Below are 24,213 nucleotides of genomic sequence, written 5' to 3'. Positions count from 1 at the left end.
AGAGTGAAGCAGGTTATCTTTTACAGTCCCTCGATTCCAAACTAAACATAACATTAATACAAAAAACATACAATGTCAATGTTCGACAGACCACATAAAAATATCATGCACAATGATTGATGGAAAATGTTGTTTTCTAAGGCATCAACTTTCTTTAGAATCACAAGTCACTTCTGGTATGATGGTTTCTATCAAAATAATATCTTTTTTTTTTTTTTTTTTTTCCTAGGGGCTTTACGTCGCATCGACACAGATAGGTCTTATGGCGACGATGGGATAGGAAAGGCCTAGGAGTTGGAAGGAAGCGGCCGTGGCCTTAACTAAGGTACAGCCCCAGCATTTGCCTGGTGTGAAAATGGGAAACCACGGAAAACCATCTTCAGGGCTGCCGATAGTGGGATTCGAACCTACTATCTCCCGGATGCAAGCTCACAGCCGCGCGCCTCTACGCGCACGGCCAACTCGCCCGGTCAAAATAATATCAAACAAGAACAGAAATGCTTATAAATATATTTGTTACATCATGAAAGTAATAATACTTTGGAGTCTATATGAACATTGCCATATGTTAATCCATTAACTGGAGGGCATGCAAAAGCTTTACGCCACTGATGGCGACAGGTTTTCAAAATTAAAGAACTAATAAAATCAAGAAACCCTCCAAATTTTGAAATATTTGATAATACAATCTACATATATCCTAATTCCAATATATATATATATATATATATATATATATATATATATATATTTGTGCCTACTTGTTCATATTTGCAGGCTATTTATTTTTGGAGCAAATATGACCCAAGTCTCGAACTAGCTTCTGAATACCATAATCATAAATTTCTTTCCATATTAATAACACACAAATTATAAAACATATACACTGGAAATACACTTTAACATGAACTAATCTTCAAATCTCTGAAATAAATAATGCAGTTCAGAAATATATATTTCATGCAGAGTTTGCAGTCTCAGTAACTATTTCAGAGTATTTACTTACAACTGAAGCCTGCTTATCGTCTTCTCGTGATAATCATTTTGTCACAAGAAACACGTTTGGACTCATTTCACTAATTACTAAATTATTTACACTATATACACATCACGGAATGTATTTTTTCACACTTGTTGCGTGTAGTAAGCACTGAGATGCCCAGAAAGCAGCATCGCAGTTGCTGCACCTGTAGATTGTTTCACGTCTCTCCTTTTCCAGAGGGCAGATTCACACCAGGAAAATGCCACCGGTGAAACCCTCTTTGGGAACAACAGGAAGTGCGTAACTTAAAGGAATGAATAGCACAAGATCTTGTGCACTTTTATGATTGTATCAATGAGATGAATTCTGAACTTCAAGTGATTGAATTTTTCTCCATGCAGTCGGAAAATAATTAATAAACTGAATACCATGAAGTCCAGAAGTTGCCAGAAAATTTTCTGATAATATTTCTTCATCCATTCTCTTGTGGAGGAGTAGTCAATGACATACTGATCAGAAAGATAAACTCCCCCACAGAATCATAATAATGGAAATTACTGGTTTCTCTTGAGTTTCATCCTTTCGTCCAATAGGGACAGGACATTTTTCTGCATCAAGGATACTGTTGAACACACAAACATCTCTAGAACCAGGGGTTTATTTCGATAAACAGCCGATGCCTCTCCTTTTTTTCAACTTCCTCCAATTTCTTCTTACTGTCCCTACTGCATGAGTATTGAGGTCACTTAGCAGGTTCTATATTTACAGGGCTGCTATTGTTCATTCCTATCAGGTATCCTAGTTTTAGACGATTATCTTCCAGGGTACAAATAATTCTCGTCAGCTCAGGACACTGTGGTACACCAATCCCATGGACTTCGTTGTAGAGGTCTTTCCAGTGTACCACACCATATTTCACAAACAACCTGTTGCTTAGCAAACTTTGTAGGATTCCATTCCAAACCAGGAGCTTTCCTTCGGAATGTAGACCTTCCAACCAAGGCGACTTTTCCGTAGAAGGCTTTCGTCTATGGATCTATGGTCACCCACAATGACAGCCCAATTAAACATATTCATGAAGTGATCGAATATAGGCTTTACATTATACAGTTTTTGAGACATCTACTCACTGTATGCCTCATTGTTGAAAAAATGAAATTTCAAGAAGGAAAAACCTCTTTTCCAAGAAAAATAACATCCCCCTGTAGATTTGTGGAAAAGCCTCTCAAAGTAGCCAAAGTCTGAATAAAAGTTTTATTCCTTCCTTATTTGTAGCAATCCAGTATTTCCCCCTACTCTGCTTTTTGGTGTTTATCCATCTTCTGTGGAGCATAAATATTAGTTTCTCGATAACATTCTGACAGTTAACAGTTCATACATATCCTCTGGAGTCTTTACATCCAAGAAATGGCCTTTCATTCCAGGAAAACATTTTGCTGGAAATCTACTGCCTACTTCTCCATCCACGTTATAGTTCCTGACATATTACAGTCACTTGTGCCTGCCTATCTCTCTACATCGTCACTATCATCAATCTCTTTCAAACCCGTGATCATTTGCTATGATAGAGGCAGAATGCTGTCCAGTACCACTCATGCCACCTTTTTCTCCAAAGAAAGAATTATCTTTGCTATCTGAATGGATGTCACTGAAATCATTGCCCTCGTCATTAAATTCCAACATTACACAATAACCTCGAAAAGAAATTATTCTGATGTTGAGTAAAGTAGAACCAGAATCATTTCCTTTTGAGTTTTTTGTATGATATTGGTGTTAATACGGAACAATAAATACAGGATTTATAAACTGCAAAATTCCAGGTATGAGGGAGCATAAGGTGTCACCGACAGCATTTAAAAGACTTTATTATGATTAAAAGTATTCTCATTAAACATAACAGAAGAGCATTCATTCTTTGCAGTGTTTATACTCCTTTCTGCAGTGATATACTATACAGTTTCCACTGTCATAAAACACAGAATTCAAGTCAGTACACAATAAGAACACAGGCAAACACATAGCATGTTTTTGCACAGAAACTAGCTGTACTGAAAGATAGAGAACTCTGTCTATTGTGTTTCTATCATGTAGACGAAAAATCATACTACATGGGGCCAATGACCTAGATGTTAGGCCCTTTTAAACAAGCATAATCATCACACTGGAGGAACAGGCCATACAAATACTGAGGACTGAATTTCAAAACTCGGTCTTACAATCAAAAACTAAAAAATCCTGCTGTCTACGGCTTAAGTGCTCTCCCCCACCCGGCCTATTTTCTTAAGTGACTTATTAATATTTAACTATCTAGATCCCACACACATCCACGATCATTTTCTAATTTTACGATGTTCTGTCTTAACAACTTGAATCATTTGAACGTGATCTTTTCATTTTCTATATCTACTTCTTTCCTGGCTGTATATGCACCCATAAAACGGACATTCCAGAGTTTACTCAGGGTCGGCCCAGCGTTCTTGCACTAGATGTAGTGGCACTTTGTTCCTCTACCTCCCTTCGCCTACTCGATAGCAAGTGCTTTCTGTACTAAATTGTGTTCATCGCTTCTTCTGACGTGTCGCTGATGGACACAACTTTGTACATGCTCACTGTACACGTTGTGATGCAGAGTGATGCCTACTGACCAAAGCAGCATCCACGTCTATGAGGCACGCATTAGCTGCTCATGCTGCTTCTGTCTTGCTCGGCAGAGCAGGCCTTCCTCTGCTACACTTTTAGCTACTGTAACACACTAGGCCCACATTCTGCCTTTAGGTTCTGTCCATTCTGATTGTCTTTCTCTTACCATCATCCTTTAAACAGTCTTTTTCCTCTTCAGTGGCCCCTGAACACTTTGCCCTTCAATTTGATTGCCATCCAGTTATCACATGAAACACCAGTAAGAGACCGCCACTTTATTCAACTCTGATATGAAGCTCGACATGTGACAATATTACCACCAGTTGTGATGATTGATCTAAGATATTTGAACTTTTCAAATGATCTTCAGCAGTTCTCGAGCAGGGAACAACATGTTGTGAGGGCCTGCTTGCCGGGTTGCGCAAAGATCAAGAACAGGTACTCTTTTCTTGCCGCTTATTCTGAATACGTCTGCCTCTAGCATTGCTCATCGTTCCAAAGACCACCTCAACTTCCTGACATAACTCACCAACCGAAACAATATCATCTGTGAAAAGTGTGGTCCATGGCAGGTCGGACAGTGACAGGCTCAATGCCAACACCTGATGTACACTGTCATCAACACAGAAACTGTCTGAAACACCTGCCATGGTTTTCACCTTACTAGACGGTCATTGGCACATATCTTGACACTATGAGCCCGGACATTTCAAGATGACGTCCCTACCCTGTGCCGGCGTAATTTACTCTCTCACAAAAAATATATCACAGTTCTGTCAGTTTTCGCATTATAAATTAACAAATTTATATACATATTGTACAGACTGGGCTATCCCACGAAATCAAATAAAAAATGTTTACCTTCAGCATTGGAAAGAAACTTAGGCTACAATATTGGTCCATTCTGATATCCTTGTTCACTCACTTGAATTTCTAATTCATTAGAAAAGTTTGATAGTTTTTAGTCATTGAATAACAGAATTACACATTGTTATTCCCAATACTTAGCTCTGGTATGGTAACACTCAAAACCTTCTCCTATGCAAAGACCTAGGCCTACGTCACATTTACGACAATATATGGTTGTCATTTTCTTTACAGCATGACTACTTGAGAGATGATTGCAGACTGTTGCCTCACTACATTCTAATCTAAATCTGTGAAGTCATATAATCTATCATTAGAACACACGCACATAAATATGAGCATATCTAACCGAAGCGCGCGAGTACGTATGTCAGCAATTACGTAAGATCTAACTGAGCGCACATGGCTACGAAACATCATCCCTAAGTTGCACCACCAATCACTATCTATCGACAACACCACCTAACGATAGTAAAGCAAATCGACATGACAAAGCAAAAACTAATTTGATAACGTGAATAGCTTTCGAGTGGCTAAATTTCAAAGATCGTGGTAGTAGTATTACTAAGAGTGGTACTCAGGCGCACGCCGCGTGGTAATAATATTACTACAGGCGGGTGCAGTTTTAATTATCTTCACATACACCTCGGAAACTTTTGATGATGTAGTGCTGCCCAGACTACATCTCTAGGAATGTGATCAAAGGTTTTCTCCAGATGAATGAATACCATTATTTTATTCGTGTCAGAGGTACCAATATATACAAGAAAGAGAATGAATACCATAAAGTATTTACACAGTTCACAGTGTTTCTCACACAATCAGACTTGTTGACATATACAATGTGAAGCCACACTCCTTCCAGTGGATGTTTATCAAACCCATGATGTAGTCTCCAATGATGTGCTCCCAGATTTTGAATGTGTGTGTGAAGAGAGATTTTTTTGCCTGGGTAATTCTCATGTTCTGGGACATGACCTTTTTGCTTCTTTTTTGTACATGGGCACAAGGAAGCTTTGATGGAACTGTTTTGACGTTGGGGATCCAAAGAGGATCTTATTGAATATTTTCATCTACCAGCCATTTCCTTTGGCACCTAGAACTTTCCACAGCTCAGCTGGAAGATCATCAGGGCTAACTGCCTTGCCATTCCATTCTTCATCTTTAGACACAGCTACAGCAATTTTAGAAGGATGTGACATTCGACACGGGCCAATCAATTGGACACTGTGAGGCTGCTTTGTCCCGTGGAAACTTCTCATTTAGCAACCCTCAAAATAATCCTCCCAGCAGTTGTCAATGGCTTTCTCGTGACTGAGTTATGTTCCCCAATCACCATGGATGCACCTGGTGGCAACAATATCCCTGGATTACCTTTCACACTGAGCAGCGACCTTGTGGATCCGCTGCAAATCCTCTGGTGTCTACAAGACTTTAAAGAGGCCTTGCTGCATTTCACTTGTAGCTATTGTGACGACGCTCTTGGCCTGCGTTTTGAAGGCCTTTATTCTGCCTTTAGGCCTTGTGCATTCTACTTGTCTCTCTCTTTCCACCATGCTTTAAATGCAGTCTTTACCTTCTTTAGTGCCTCCTGGACTTTTATATTTCCACCACCATGTTTCCTTGTCTCTTTTCAGTCTGCCATTAGAAACTCAACGATGATCCCTTGCCATGATCGGTACAGTAGTTTTGGAATCTCTCCCATATTTATATATCTATCTACTGTATATAAATCAAATTATAATTATACACTAGTTCATATTTTGCCTCGGATTAGGGGTAAAGAAATCCAAAGTTCAGTTCAATCTTTGTCTATTATATCATGCTGAAAGGAACCTTAACAGAAAATATTAAATTACTCCACTGATATTAGCTGAACTGAAACATATTCATTATTCCCTTAGGTCCGAAGCTTGCTGGAGTCCCGCTCTCATTTCAAAGGGACTCCTTAGATACAACTTGGCAAACGAAATGGAATTAGATGGGGAGCTATCAATATTAATGGGGCTTATGGAAGAAAGAACTGGCTGAGTCAGCAAAGAGGATGCATCTGGATGTACCAGGAGTAAGTGATATTCCGGTAAGGGGAGATAACGAGGAAGAGACAGATTTTAAAGTGTACTTGACAGGTGTTAGAAAGGAAAGGGCAGAGTAGAGGGGAAGACTGTTTTTCAGGAATACCACTGCACGCAACATCGTTTGTTAGGCACATAAACGAGCGAATGATGTGGGTAGATTTGGCAGTTGGAGGAATTAGGACAAGAATTATCTTCGTGTATTGACCATGTGAAGGTACAGATGAGTATGAAGTTGACAAATTTTATGAAGCATTGAGTGACATTGTATTCAGGGTTAACAGCGAAGGATAGGATAGTGCTTGTCGGCGATTTGAATGCGAGAGTTGGAAATAGAACTCAAGGATACAAAAGGATGATTGGTAAATGTGTGGAAGATATGGAAGCTAATGGGAATGGGAAGTATTTGCTAGACTTCTGTGCTAGTATGGGTTTAGCAGTTATGAATACATTCTTCAAACATAAGGCTATTCACCGCTACACATGGGAGGGTAGGAGTACCAGATCCATAATAGACTATATCTTAACTGACTTCGAATTCAGGAAGTCTCTTAGGAATGTACGAGTTTTTCACAGATTTTTCGATGATACAGACCACTATCTGATCTGTACTGAACTATCTCTAGGCCTATGATAAAGTGAAATCTGTCTGCAAACGAATAAGGGTAGAAAGTATCCAGGATGAGGAAGTTAGAAGTACATGGATATGATTAGTGAGAAGTTTCGAACAGTGGACAGTAAGCAGGTTCAAGATCTAGAAAGAGAATGGGTGGCATACAGGGATGCTGTAGTAGAAACAGCAAGAGAATGCCTAGGAACGACTGTGTGTAAAGATGAGAAAAATCAAACATCTTGCTGGAATGATGAAGTGAGAGCAGATTTTAAATGTAAAAAGGCTTATCAGAAATGGCTCCAAATAAGGGCTGATGCAGACAGGGAATTGTATGTAGATGAAGGAAACAGAGCGAAACAAATAGCTGTTGAATCCAAAAAGTAGTGGAAAGATTTTGGTAATAACCTGGAAATACTAGGTCAAGCAGCAGGGAAACCTTCCTGGACAGTAATAAAAAATATTACGAAGGGAGGGAAAAAGGAAATGAACAGTGTTTTGGGTAATTCAGGTAAACTCATAGATCCCAGGGAATCACTGGACATTTATATATAAGGCTGCACTTTCTTTACAACGTACATTTTTATTACAATATGTATTTTATTAGGTTGTATTTCATGACAATTCTCTGACAATAATCAAACAGTAAGGACAATGTCTATGAAAACTTTTCCTTGAGTATAAAATGTGATAAGACATATTAGGAAGCTGCTAGCAGAACCACATCCTATGACAGCAAAACATACATATAATGATGCAGTAGAACAGAAGTTCTAAAATGAGGCATTAAAAAATAATAACGAATTCTAAAAGTATGATGGTGTGGATTAGACTGCAAATGATATTATGTGGTACTGAATAAGTGGGAACAATTCTTTGGAGAAGCTGAATTACAAAAGACAAGTTAAAATATCTCTGAAGACATCCAGGATTCGCTTACTTAGCTTTAGAGGAAATAGTTTTGGTTAGAATAGTAGCATGAGACTAACCTGTATATGATAAATAGATTAGGGTAGGTATAGCCTGAAAGTCACATAGGAAGAATACAATAGTACTGACTGGAAGGCTTGAAAAGCTACATGAAACTAGTCAACAGACTGATGAGCCAAACACAACAATATAATTTACTTGTTTGTCTCTTTGAAAAAACACATCACTAATGATACATAAATGCAAGTTAAAATAAACATAAAGGGAAAAACTTGAAAGCAAAAAAGAAAATTAAGATCTAAAACAGGTACAGGTTTTATTTATATTGAAAATACACACGAAATAAAACAAAAATGAGAATTAAACAAACAATAAGTAATTAAAAATCAACAGCAATTCTTCAACACAGCACAATGCCAAAATAAGGCAGTAAGCTCAAAATTTATAAATTGAAAACACAGATCTTAATTATTAATTAAAATGTCTGATTTTGAAAATAACTCTACACCTGCAGCAAATGTGTAAAAGGAATACAACTTTTTAACAAATGATACAAGTGAGGTGGTGTTCCAGATCATTGAACTTCCAAGCTCCAACTTGTGGAACATGAAAGGAGATAAAATTTAGTATCCTCGAAAATAAAATTTAATTGATACATTTTTAACATTTACAACAAAATACAATAATCATTCTTCAGTTATACAGTAATATGAGGTTAAAAACCTTCCTTAGGTATCATATGGGTGTATCAAAAGAGCAAAAAATGTTGTTAGTTTTGTATCACAAATACAGCAAAAGTTATTTAACTAAATTATTTACTCAGTGAAAGGCAAGTAAATAACTCAACATATCTATATGGAACCACATTTTTATTCTGTTCAAAAACTCTGTATATCTACTGTCTAACAAAATTTAGTTATTCTGGTACTAAAAAGAAATTTTCTTCATGACATTTCCTGAGTTTCAATACAAGGAAAATAATTAACCTTTAATTACATATAATTTATTAACAATTTACAATGAACTCTTTCGACTGTTGCAAATCAGCTTCACCAGAAATTTTATTTCTTACAAAATGCAATTTACATTTGTATACACAGCACACCTCTGAAAAGAGATGCAACAGAAGAATAATATGCAGATGAGAAGAAAATGCTGAATTACACATAAAGAGATATGGTATTTAATTACCTGTCATTACATGAGGCAATGTCATTGTTTGGCACATTACAAGAAAGAATGTAAAACTTTCACTATAAACAAACCACCATTTGAATATTACTACATATAATCTACAACATAAGAGATGTTTTGACCTAATATGTAATACCATTAACCAACTGACTAATATTTTAAGGAAAACATCACTATGTTGCATGAAAAGTTCAATTAATACCTACAATACAATATGGCATGCTTAATTTGAATGTAATTTAACTCTCGTGAACACACAAGTTCAATGTAAATATTACAATATAGCATACCTGTAAAAAGCACACTATTACACAACGAATGACACGTTTCATTCTTTAAAGAACATCATCAGATTCTATCAAGTCACACTCATTACTTGGAAATATTTATATTTATCTCTGTCCAAACATCTAGGAATTTAAAATTTGGAACTTATCTTAATGAAATCCTGCTTTGTCTCCACTCCAGCATACGATGCAATGCTAAATTTCAGATGCCACAGGGAATCAAACCAGGGACCCTTCGGGCTCTAGGCCAGCATGGAGCTGGACTACACAAGATATAAGATATAAAGAACACAAAAACACTATCAGACACAGTCGACTTCCAGCCTTTGGAAAGCACAAATATAACAGTTTACACCATTTCACAGACATCAACACAACAAAAAATCTTGGACAGCAAAAATAAAATAAAATAGAAATGAAATTAAATCTTGGAATATCAAAGAAGTAATCAAAATCTACATTGCAAAGAAATATAATGAAACCAACCTGAATGACAGTACATTTTTAAAAATCCCCTCAATTAGCCCTACTTAATATCTGGATAACATTTACACTTTTTCATTAGTACTTAACCCCTCAGCGCCGACCTCTATACGTGGTATAGACCCTCTTTTCTTCCGTAGCCGCCGACCTCTATACGTGGTATAGACCCGTACATGGTTTCACATTTACGGCTATAGCGCGAAGAGTTTTGGAGTTACTGATATGCAAATTGTTTTGTTTCCAAGAAGACATTTCCGGGTTTATTAGTGTTGTAAATAAGAATTGAAAAATCGGTATAATGTAGTTGTTTTTGCAAGGATAATTATTTGTTAAATAAGTCTGAGCACTAACCTCTTGCTTTTTTAAAAGTCTGTTTGCTTCGTTCTTTCCCACAGAATAAAATAAAGAAATGATGATGTGAGAAGTTTGTCTTTTCGTGTGATGTTCTTTGCTCTATTTGTTCATTGAGAGTGCGGTTTATTTATTATATTTGTCTTTATTTCTCAGCTTGTAATATTTTCGTAACTCTCCACGAGTGCTCTGTGTAGGCATCAGTTAGTGCTGCTTTCTGTCATACGATACGAGAACCAGTTGTTCATGGTATATATCTCGTTTGAAAGACGTTGTCTCGACCTTTTATCTGAAATATATATCGAGTTGGTTTGTTTCGTCATAAATGTTATTCCCCTCATTCAGTTTCGTCCTGTTGCTTCCGGTCTCGCTGCAGCTTCACCAGTCCGTGTGACGCGCCGCGCTCAGCCGTGGTATGACTGACAGTAACGTGCTTGAAATATTGTATAATTCAGATGAAAGTTTAGTCGGAAGTAGTAGTGACAGTATAAGCAGCAGTGATAATGAAATAGATGATGTAGCAGTGGTAAATGATGAGAGTGACGACGACGAGGAAACAGTACTTGGAAATTTCGTGTAAGAGACTATAGATAATTATACAAGTCAAAGAGAAGTTTTCAACGGTGAATTCTGATTGCTAAATTCTCTAATAATACTCACACAGGTCACAGAGACATATATTGAGCAATTACCTTATCGGGTTCAGTTGGTGAAAGGTTTGTTTACAAAATACGCTCGGGAGGGAGGGGAACAAAATATTCAAGGCCGGCGCGCATCAGATAATACAGTTCCAAGGTTGCAGGAAAGTCATTTTATCAGGAAATTAGCACCCAAGAGTTGGAAATCCAAACCTCAGAGACATTGTATCCTGTGTTCAAAACACGGCGAAAAGAAGACGTCAGTGTACTGCTGCCAGGAGTGTGACTTGAGTCCCTGTCTCCAAGAGTGCTTCGAACTCTATCACACGGAACTAAATTACTAAGGAAATGTGAAACTATTATGTAATTATCTGCATGTACATAGTTCTGTCATAAGGATTTCAAAATTTCGTGAAAATCGGGCTACTCTTATACTTGTAGTAACGCTTTAAGTGAATCGATGTATTTCCGTCGCGCGTAGTTGAAATCTCATCCGGCCGCGGGATAGGAAGCTATTTAAATGGCTGCGACGCTGAGGGGTTAATGAATCCCACAAGATGTAATTTCTGACTTAAATCAAAATCAATCATTACAAATCTGCAGTTAAGGCAGACGCCCAGGTGGCAGGTTCCCCATCTGTTGTTTTCCTAGCTTTTCCTTAAATGATTGCACAGAAATTGGAAATTTATTGAACATCTGCCCTGCTAAGTTATTCCAATCCCTAACTCCCCTTCCTATAAATGAATATTGCCCCAATTTACACATACATATACTGTAAGTTAAAGAAAACTGTTTCTCTGAAAACCGATGCCTGGAATGTGGGCTTTATATACTTATCCGTTGTAAATTCTCTGAATTTATGCACCATCTTCGCCACTCAAGGCGATCTTTTAGATGACTCGTCATTAAAAGAAACATTTTACAAGAACTATCTAATTCAAAAAAATAATAATAATAATAATAATAATAAAATTACCAGTACAATAGGCAGGCCATTAAATGCTCATTAACAATCCTTGCATTGTTTTTAAAAAGAATTCTAACATGAGAAATAATAATAATTATAGCAACCACAATGTTAATTCTAAGGGAACACTAGGGGTAAAGCACCTGAAGGGGAAGTGCAGCATGTCATTGACCTGACTAGGATGGGAATGGGAGGTGTGCGACATAATTGAGGCTCAGGAGACTGGCAGCCAGTTGGATTCAAGCCATTGAAGAGCAACTTCTTTTTTCAAACACCTTGCACTGTATGCTGGAGTGGAGACAAAACAGGACTTCATTAACATAAGTTCCAAATTTCAAATTCCTAGATGTTTGGACAGAAATAAACTTAAATATTTCCTAGTAGTGAGTGTGACTTGATAGAATTTGATGATGTTTTGTCATTCTTTGTTTAATAGTGTGTTTTTTACAGGTATGTTATATTTATATTGATCTTGTGTGTTTGACAGACTTAAAGCTTTTAAGTTACATTTAACGGAGTTGATACTGGAAAGTATGGGTTCCTTCTTAACAAAATAAAAATGCTTAATTTGTTCCCAAGTTAGCAACTACATGCAAAGTTAGCACTCAGTATCTCACTGCAGAAAAAGTTCTCTCTCAATAACTTACTAAATACTCTTAATTTGAGTTTTATATTCAGAATATCAAATTTTCCCCCCAAACTACTTTACTTGCAGCACTCTCGAAATTAATGAAATGCTACAAACCACACTGATCACAATCGTCAAATGCAGTCACAATGATAGACCTTCCTATAAATTCTGTTCCACCTTTGGCATCTTCGTTAGTGCCAGTGCTTTTACTGACACAAACACAGTCTGATCATCGCCCATAACATCACTACCAACTATCCAATAGGCGGTCTTGAAGTTGTTTTAGATCTCTCAAGAAATCAGTACAAATAACCACCAGAGGTGCATAAGATATTATTGAATTTTTTCGCGGCAGCATGTTAGCACAAAAAAAGACAAAAAGAATCATTCCACAAATAAGTTATTATGCCGATCAAAGCCCTTATATCAGATAGTGTTGGAGTTGACCAGTCTTCTATTCTATGTATTTTAGTTAGTGTTGCCTGTTTCCATTTGTTTCTCTGAATTACCTTTTCCTGGTCAATTATATCAAAATTTCAGTAAAAAATAATAGTGAAAAATACTCCGTAGGCTTGGTAGTGATGTCAAAATATATATCTAAAATTGGTCCTTGATTAGTATTATATATCAGAATAGTACTTGAAGATCCTGGGTGTAAGTTACTCAAGTCAGTCTATTCGTCATCTGTTTCATTCTCCGGGGCAAATGAGTCGCTCTTGCACTGTGAGGGCTCGCTTCTTGAATTTCAGTCTTCTGACTTTCCAAATGAAAAGTCACTTTCATCTACATCCGTAGAGTCCAAAATTGAAGCAATCTCTTGCTCAATGACTCTTCTTACTAACCATGTCACGAAACTGCTCTATAAATCACATAAAGCCAGTCTCAAAACTTGCGACGCATAGCCTCTCACAGCGTGTAAAAAGCTAGCAGGGAGATAATGCAATTCTATTTCAGATTTCCCATTTCAACCAGACCTAAAATTGTTATTTACTACCATCTGTTGAGTTCTTTTATTACGTATGCCGCTAATGCTGGATCTCCGACCATTAAATTCCGCTTGCGGGCAACCTGTTATGGGATTACTTCTGCCAAAGAGTATAGGCTGGAATAGTAACAAGCAAGGGTACTCATCATAGTAAGGCAATATGTTTGTTAAACTACTAATATATGAAGATTTATAAAAAACATTTATCTTATTTAGAAACAATATGCACCTAAGAGCTATTTTCTGTACAAAGACATGAAGGGGACTCAGAACTCATGTTACGAATGTTATTTGGAATGAAGTTCCATAATCTTACTCCAATCACAGCAAAGGAAGTATTATAAGCAGATGACAAGCTACAGCAAATAGCACAAATGGTAAAAAAACATGTATTATGCTGATGAGAAGAAGAAAAGTACTAAACTGAGTTAATGTGAAGAGAATAATGAGAAAAGATGTAATCAGAATAAAAGACAGATTGGATATACTGTAGTTTAAGACATCTAGCACTTTCTCAGTTGTAGACAGAAAAACAAATATTATGGGAAACCTAGGCAGGATATTAAAAATACACTAAAAGTAGGTTACAACAATTGAACGTAAATGAAAATGTATAAATGTTGATAATAGTATGAATGATGTATCCAAACACTACTTGGATTGTTGACCCAAACAATATTCACATGAAAATTCAAACACATAATATTATAAACACAAACTCAGTGCATGCTTACATCACTGTTTTGTACAAATAAACTACTGTGAAAATCCTCAAGTTTCCAAATCAACTGAACATTTTATACGAGTTTGACTATCTTTCTAAGTTCACAGCAACCAAAAGGATTAGTAGAAGGGAGACAAAAAATCAGGTATTATAAGAGATACAGCACCAGAAGCTAAATTTTTGGAATGTATCTAGCAACGACACAATTAACAGGATTTCTTAAAAAACTATTTCCCCAAGAATTTTGCAAGAAAAATAATAAAAGTTACTGAAAAAAAACTACCTATACTGCACCTTAGAATATAAAGTGAAGTATCAATTAACTGGGCACTCTCCGCTCTCTGTACAAACAGGCCCATCAAGGTCCCGCATTGGATCGAGAACTTTCTGGTCTTACTTATGTCAACACTGTAAACAAGACCACTTGCTTAACCACCTCATGACTCCATGTTTATCTCATGAAAACTGAGATACAGGCCATTACCAAGTTACAAAATTTTTCCATAGAGGAACAACGATTACGACAATTTTTCTACAGAGGAACAACGATTTACGTCAACTTTCAGACGTCAAAAAATTTCTATTTATGCCATGCTCAAAAACTTTTAGACATCACATAATGGCAAAGACTTTTTAAACTAGTGATAACATTTTCATTCCTATTTTATTGTCTGACCATCATGTTTTGACTTGTACATTTCGTAAAAATGATTCTTGAGCATCATGTTGTATATTTCTCCCATTTTATATTATCACATTATTAATGGTTTATATTCTGTATTGTAAAATATATATATCCTTGTTCATTTAACCTGTTATGGCTGAGGCTGATGTCCAAAGACATCGAAACTGGTCCCTAATAAAAATGTTGAGATTTTGTATTAACAACACAATTTGTATTGATATAAGGTGGATCATTTATACTCTCTTTTGTTATGGGCACATAGATCGATATAGACTGTGCCCACCACATATTAAATTCATGACTCGCACTGAAGCAGGCTTTTCAGAAACTGCCAGTCATCAGCTGTTTTTATTGACCTTACTGCTGCATACAACACGGTTTGGAGAGATGACACGATCTATAAAGTGGTGAAAGTGACCCCTAATAGAGAAATCATGGACTTTTTTCCTAACATCTTCAGTAAAATAAAGTTTGAGGTATTTCCAGAAAATTTCAAAAGTTGCAAACGATGAAATTAAACTATGGCCTACCACAAGGTTCAGTTTGAGCTCCACTACTCTTCACTAATTACATTCATGAGTTTACATCAAATAGAGACATAAAGTTCATCTGTGATGACAAGTGCTGGGACTGGCACAAAGCAGGGAAATGGAGAGTATATCATTTCAGTAGACTTGGATAATGTCAACTTTCTTTACAACTTGGATGTTGATTCCAGGCACAACCAAGATTGAAGTCCAGGTTGCAAGAAGGACATTCCAGGAATATTTGAATCAGTCATTTAAGAAAGGGCACATGTCCAGAAACGCAACTTTTCAGGAGGAGCAAAAACCTGATTTAAAAGCCAGTCTTGCTAGTTACGTTAAATGTATGTATTTTGTACGTTAGTGTTAACGGTTGTGGGTAGGTTACGTTATAAAATATGGGATAAAGATGAAAGACTTTATGGTAATTGGCAGATTAAAAAAAATGGATATATGCCCTTTCTACAATGATAGCTGAATGAAAATCAGTTTTGGAGCAAGAACACTTTGTTTATTCAAATAACTTAGACACATTGTGTTGTTGTTCTACAATAATAATCATTTGAATGATGACAGTTAATCACAATCACCGTCAGTCACACGAACAGTTAGTCATGCGAGTATTTCGTTGTAAAAGTCTTTGTACTGCCCCGGAATGTACACTTCTAGACGCTTTAGGTCATTCATATTATTCCTGTCAATTGGAATTGGTTCGTCGTAGGCTAGTTCGTTAGGAAGTTGAACGTTGCTGTCTAGATGCAAACGGAAGATGTGTTTAGTAAGGCCATTGATGAACTGTTTTATCCGTACGGTTCCCGGATCTTTGGCAGAGTAAAGAAAGTGCATGGATGATGCTGGCTAGAAACGAATTTTCAAGTTGGTAGGCACTCCTCTTCCTCGAAATTCATCTGACGAGCCTCCCCTCTTATAAAATTTCGGCCAACATGCAGTAAAGTTAAGAATATTACTCGTCTCTACCAGAATGATGGCGAACTTGTCATGACGTATAGGTGCCCGTAAGATGATTTCACAATATTGTTTCACATCATAAATTCGATCAATTTTTTAACAGTTTGTTTAATGATAGCAAAAGCTCTATCACAGGCATTGAATGAGTGCCCTCGCATAGGGAAGTAATGGTGAATGGTTTCAAATCACTTCATGTCAACAAGTGCTGCACATAATCGGATCACTGTATGATTTTTGTTCTGTCCTATAGCGCCATTAGGGAACATTCGAAGCTATTTCACACTCTTTGGTACACATGTATGAATATAGTCTAACAAAAAACAATACATTTCATTGGCACCTGTACGAGCTTTACCTTTGTAGTACACATAAAGCAATGACGAATTTGTTTGCATATTGTGAATGTCAAACGTGTTCACCCAAAGCTGTCGCATGTAGAATATGTCCTGCGCTGGGTTTTTTGGCAGAGGAAGGTTCTGACAATAATCAAAACACAGTCCTAATATTTCAGGATTACTCTTGCATTCTAATGTAGTTTTCTTCAGGCAGAAAAGGCAGATGTTCCTTCCGATAACCAAAGGAGTCATTCAAGAAAAGGCACTTATCCAGGGATATGTGCCCTTTCTTAAATGACTTCCAAACAACACCCAAATTAACCTTAAATATGAGCATGTTACTGAATGGATAAGTGACCTTTCTTTTGTGACAAGGTGCGCCAGGATGAAAAGAACGTTAATCTGAAAAGAAACAAAAAAACCGACAATTTGGACATGTGCCCTTTCTTAAATGACTGATTCATTTAATGAACAAGGGGAGTGTGTATGTGAGGATCTTCAAAAGGCAGAAGTATTCAGTCAGCAGTATGCAAAGATTGTTGGTTACAAGGATAATGTCCAGATAGAGGAGGAGACTAAGGCTAAAGAAGTATTAAAATTTACATATGATAACAATGACATTTACAATAAGATACAAAAGTTGAAAACTAGAAAAGCAGCTGGAATTGATAAGATTTCTGGGGATATACTAAAGGCAATGGGTTGGGATATTGTACCATATCTGAAGTACTTATTTGATTATTGTTTGGTCGGAGGAGCTATACCAGATGAATGGAGAGTTGCTATTGTAGCCCCTGTGTATAAAGGAAAGGGTGATAGACATAAAGCTGAAAATTACAGGCCAGTATATTTGTCATGCATTGTATGTAAGCTTTGGGAAGGCATTCTTTCTGATTATATTAGACATGTTTGTGAAATTAATAACTGTTTCGCTAGAAAGCAGTTTGGTTTTAGGAAAGGTTATTCCACTGAAGCTCAACTTGTAGGATTCCAGCAAGATATAGCAGATATCTTGGATTCTGGAGGTCAAATGGACTGTATCACGATTGACCTGTCTAAAACATTTGATAGGGTGGATCATGGGAGACTACTGGCAAAAATGAGTGCAATTGGACTAGACAAAAGAGTGACTGAATGGGTTGCTATATTTCTAGAAAATAGATCTCAGAGAATTAGAGTAGGCGAAGCTTTATCTGACCCTGTAATAATTTAGAGGGGAATTCCTCAAGGCAGTATTATCGGACCTTTATGTTTTCTTATATATATAAAATGATATGAGTAAAGAAGTGGAATCAGAGGTAAGGCTTTTTGCGGATGACGTTATTCTCTATAGAGTAATAAATAAGTTACAAGATTGTGAGCAACTGCAACGTGACCTCGATAATGTTGTGAGATGGACAACAGGCAATAGTATGTTGATAAACGGGGGTAAAAGTCAAGTTGTGAGTTTCACAAATAGGAAAAGTCCTCTCAGTTTTAATTACTGCGTTGATGGGGTGAGAGTTCCTTTTGGGGATCATTGTAAGTATCTAGGTGTTAATATAAGGAAAGATCTTCATTGGGGTAATCACATAAATGGGATTGTAAATAAAGGGTACAGATCTCTGCACATGGTTATGAGGGTGTTTAGGGGTTGTAGTAAGGATGTAAAGGAGAGGACATAAGTCTCTGGTAAGACCCCAACTAGAGTATGGCTCCAGTGTATGGGACCCTCACAAGGATTACCTGATTCATGAACTGGAAAAAAATCCAAAGAAAAGCAGCTTGATTTGTTCTGCGTGATTTTCGACAAAAGAGTAGCGTTACAAAAATATTGCAAAGTTTGAGCTGGGAAGAATTGGGAGAAAGAAGAAGAGCTGCTCGACTAAGTGGTATGTGTGATACAATTCCTTTAGTTTTGCCAATTGCCACCTATTCAATACAATAAAAATATATTACAAACTGACATATTTATTATGATGTTTATATGGTACATGTTTAGCTCCTTTTCGCGAGCATCATCATCCAAAACTATCATTAATCTAAGATTGTGTAAGATCATAAAACAATACTTTTGGTTCAAGATTACTCCTATAAAACTAATTGATAATCTTAAAACATTTTAAAAGTCACACAACAATAAAACTATGTCTTAAGCTAACACTTTTTGTCTAAAATATTCTTCAGTCTAACATTTTATTGCCGAAACTCATCTGATGAACATCTTTTACAATTGTTTAAAAATAAGAATAAAATAAAAAACTTTTGAGATCTGGCTAGTTGTGTTGATTCCTGTTGCTTAACTTGTATAATTGTCATTAAAACTTCATAACAGTATTGAATATTTTGTGCAGTTGATAATTGTCATTAAGGTCGATAGACTTGGTCTCGTTGCTGGAGTAACATTTATAAAATGTATTGGTATTAATTTATATTATCAATGGGGTAAAATTGTTCGTGAAGAAACTTGGTGATGAAACACTCTCTGATGTGATATTGGATTTAAAATGTTCTCGAACGTTCCATAATGGCTCGTTGGTATATCTGTAATGAAAGATAAAAATTATATGTTTATGGTTTTGATTATATTTCTGTATAACATCTTATTGGAAGAATTGTCACTTTCTTTCCTATATGCTGCGTAATTGTTTGGGGTTACTCCCAGCCTCTTGAGAACTACTTGTTGTCCTGTTTGCACTTCTTGTGTTGTATGAGTGAGTGTGGATGAGGAGCGAAACATGTACCATATAAACATCATCATAAATATGCAAGTTTGTAATATATTTTTATTGTATTGAAAAGGTGGCAATTGGCAAAACTAAAGGAACTGTATCACAAGTAGATCTTCAATACGGACAAGGAAAATGAAGTTTATAACCTGCAATAAGTGGTATGTTCCGAGCTGTCAGCGGAGAGATGGCGTGGAATGGCATTAGTAAACAAATAAGTTTGAGTGGCGTTTATAAAAGTAGGAAAGATCACAATATGAAGATAAAGTTGGAATTCAAGAGGACAAACTGGGGCAAATATTCATTTATAGGAAGGGGAGTTAGGGATTGGAATAACTTACCAAGGGAGATGTTCAATAAATTTCCAATTTCTTTGAAATAATTTAGGAAACGGCTAGGAAAACAACAGATAGGGAATCTGCCACCTGGGCGACTGCCCTAAATGCAGATCAGTATTTACTGATTGAAGCCTCCTGCTTCCACTTCACTACTAACCACCTGGGAAATTATGAGCTAACTATTTTATTCAGACGTCAAAATTTCAGGTAAAATATGACACAGTCCCCCTTGACAATCCTGAGTTATAAAGAACACCAAACTAACCTCTTTCTCGAAGTTGCTGTAAGGAAGAATATCTTGCATAAATTGTGTGGAACTTCCTGAGGAGCCACCACGTAACATGTATCAGTCTTGCTTACTTTGCTGCAGAAATTGTGCTCCTGTATGGTTGCAGAGTACACACGTGCTAAAGGAAATATCAAGTTAAACAATGCAGTGTGCTGTATCACTGACGCCATGAAGTCAACCCCATACCACTGGTTTCCTGAACTCTGCCACATTCCACTACCATACCTAAAGAGGAAGCAAGCACGGGTGAGAGAAGCAAAGATGATCTGGACAACACCCTCACTTCCTCTTTATCAGGAATTTTGTTATCTAACATATCAACAGCTTAGATCTTGGAGACAAGCCTGTATTAGAGCCTTGACATTAACCAATCCTGGAAGGATGAGTGGTAACAGAATACTTCCCAAACACCCATGTCTTAGATCCAACGAGGAAGCTGAAGGGCAGAGACCATCCACGAAAACAGATTGAGACCCAAGCACCGCTGATCAAACTATCTTTGTCATGAGCGAGAATGACCATAACATTTTAAAGTTGATTTGTAAAATTAATTTTTGTTCAGTTCACTTTGTATTACTGTAAATACAAAATAAAATTAAATAAATAAATAAATAAAATCTTATGCAGGTTAGGTAATACCACAATTAGGATAATTGCCAATTGAAAATTTCAAGGATTAATTTACCCTGCAGAGGTGGCATTTGCTCAGATAATGCCTGAGGTGGCGCAGGGTCCTTGCTGACCTCCACGATTTAATCTGGTTTAAACACTATCAATTCCGTTAAACAACTTGTATGTTTCAAACCAGTCTTAACTAATGGGCAAGTATACTTACACATTAGAAATGGGCATTTACTGCCTGTACAATACTGAACAATAATTACATTTCTCTTGCCCTTTTGATTTCAAAATCTGTATACTTTACATGTTGGAACACATCCTTTTTAAAAAGGAGATTTTAAGCTTCAATGAGGGACAATTATCTTCTTGCTCCAGATTTTACACCCGGCAAATGAGAGACAATGTTGTAGGCTAGTTGTATGTGAATTCTAAGGAGGCTGTAATGTCTCCAACATCCTTTCCAGCAAGAGTAAAAATCTGTTTTAACACGTTCGCTGCAACCATTTTCTAAATCATCTTTCTCAGGAACTGTTTTGGCAGTATCAGTCAATCCTAATAAATGGCACTAAATTTTATTTTTAAAAAAAACATGTCCAATGAGTTTAAAAAATTAATATTACGCATTTAAAACAATATTTACAGTATTTTGTGACGCTTTAAAATGTCAGTGGCACTTTAGGCCGTGCTTTGGATGAGTGACATCTATACTTTAAAGCATCACGCAATACAGTTATTTTGTACTAATAATTTATATAACAATGCACAACGTGATGGATCATTCTTCATTCTGTTGTTACTTTCACTATCATAATTCCTTCACTCATCAGCCTCACTGCCTGACAATATATCAGATTTGCTGTCAGAAACCTCTAACATTTTAATCAAATCTTCATGGTGTAAAATTGACCCTCATACTTCTTCTTAGGATGAGACGGAGAGGGCTCCGACCTGTTCTCCATTTCGAAGTAATGCTGATTGTCACCTAATTGCTCAACAATTGAACCACGTGCGGCAAATTGTTCTAAAAGTAACCTTCCTGCAGTGCCGGCATAACCACAAGCATCAATCACCAAGCCGGCGCGTTTCTATGTAGCTTTAGAAACATAGGGCTCTGGACGCTTTAAAGCGTCGATGGCAGTGAAGGTGTTAAAGAGGTATGTCATCATTTCCATATCTTCTGCACTCTGTTCTGTATAACTATTAGATTCTGCTACTTTTGTTCATCTTCACTATTGCTATTTTCAGCAAAGCTTGTAGAAGAGATCACTTCCAGCTTCTTTTTCATAACTTACATTATTCATAATATTCAATACGTACTTGAATATGACAGCTACAAGTAACACACACTAGACTGGAGCAGCTGTTCGCCGTGCAGATGGGACTGGTGGCTCAGGGTCTAACGCTTAGCAAAATTACCTGTTTCTCAGAATTCATCCCTTCTACTAATAGCTTACTTCCCTCAAATAATACAGAAGAAATGTGAGCAAAAGTATATGGTTATTGATGACCACACATTGTAAAATGTGCAAACGGCAACTAAGTAAGATTGTGATGGGCCAGAAAAGACCTTTCACAGCTTTTAAGAAAATTTACATTTTTAACTGTGTCCACAAGTTAATTTGTGATAGGACAAGCTGCCTTCATCATAAATATTAGTAATACATTAGTATTTGTACATCAAAAAAATTCCTCAGCATACGTTTAAGCAGTGCCCATCAAAAGTCCATAAAAGATTGTACTCACAGAAAGACTGTAATAGGGTAATATACAATACATGTCTCTCAAAAGTGAGTTACAGTTTTAAAAGCATATGCCAGAGCCACACCGACCAGGAAGGCCCAGTACAACTGCAGACAATCAAAATATGGTATCAGTTTCAGATATGAACAAAATAAGTTGTTTTGGAAATATTAATTTACTTTATTACACACATTTTAAATTTACCAGATATTTCCTGAGGACAGTAATCATACTTTTGCCCTATTACCACAAAATATTTGGTACTAAATAATTTCTGAAAATGCCTTTCAACTATGACTGTTTAAAATGATTCTCATTATGATCAGAGAATATTATCATCGAAAATTGTGAGAAAAATGTCACCAGCAATTGGCAGACAATACTTTCTAGTTGATGTATTTTTCTGCTAGTTTATGAAAAAATTGTGCTTTAAATTTCTGAAACAAGTCTGCTTTGTTTTGGTTATTTCTTTCCTGAGTGCAGTTGTAATGTGTTACGTACCACAAGCAGGAAGCATGAGTTTGTGTTTTATTGGAAGCATGAGTTTGTGTGTTGTTGATGAATGTGAAAAATGTCAGACCATAAAGGTAAAAGGGACTTCACAACGATAAAGATTATGCATTAATAGAGTCAAATCCATGTTGAGTGTTATCGCAAACCTTCCAATGACATGTGAGGAACCTGCAACAAAATCGGCTTCAAGATAGGACGTATTACAGAAGAATTATTCATAGGAAGAAAAAAATTTGCATAATTTTGCCAAAACAATTTGTTTCAATTTTGAAGTAATTTTCAATATGATAAAAGGAGATGGTAGAGTTAGCACATTAAAAATTTAAAATGTAATATCTGAAAAATTAAGTTAAGAATTTTGTAGTGTTAACAATATTAGCATTTGACAGTTGTTTATGATGCAAGTGATATTTTCAAATGGAGAATTGTATGTTAAAATATCAACATATCAACTGTTGGACTTTCTTGATGATGATGATGATGATTGTTGCTTCAAGGGGCATAATATCAAGGTCATCAACCTGCAGTTTTTTTTATTTTTCCAGTTTAAATTCTTAAAAATAGCTAAAGGAACATACAAAATTTAAGTGAACTTGTGGACATTAATAAACCTGTAGATTGATATGAAGCTATTTACTCATGAAATATATCAACATGCAATTAGTAATCAGTACTGAAGGCAATAAACACAAATTATTTCAATTTTACCTTTTTATCCCAACATTAATGAAAACATCTCTATTCAAGATAGTATGTTAAATTACATCATCTGAGGTACTGACAAACAGATTTCAATATTGCTTCCATTTTCTTCTGTTTGTGACAAATTATACTAGCCAAAATATATTCCTGCATCCACACCATTTGTAGATGACCTGGTGGACTTCATGGCTGCTTAAGCAAAGGGTAGACAAATGTATCACACCGCTAATCACATCTGCAGGCAGTGAATAGACAGCAACCCTTCATCATGGCTTATTCTCTTCTTATACATGGGAATGTCTCAGAAAAATGTAATTTTGCTCTTATTTTGTAAAACATATCTCACATTCTGAACTCAATTCTGCATTTTATTGCAGCTTAGAAAACCATAATGATACACACTGCTTTTCTTCTGTCAGTACGTA

The 24,213-nt window shown here is 36.3% G+C and overlaps 1 protein-coding gene across 1 annotated transcript in view; it reads right to left on the bottom strand.

Moving 5' to 3' along the window:
• LOC136882437 (zinc finger protein 107) overlaps positions 1 to 24,213 on the bottom strand; it is a 137,897-nt gene that overhangs the window by 106,901 nt on the left and 6,783 nt on the right. The window lies entirely within an intron of this gene.

The sequence above is a fragment of the Anabrus simplex genome, chromosome 10, assembly GCF_040414725.1.
Source record: "Anabrus simplex isolate iqAnaSimp1 chromosome 10, ASM4041472v1, whole genome shotgun sequence".
Lineage (NCBI taxonomy): Eukaryota > Metazoa > Arthropoda > Insecta > Orthoptera > Tettigoniidae > Anabrus > Anabrus simplex.
This window is presented reverse-complemented; position numbering and strand designations above follow the sequence as displayed.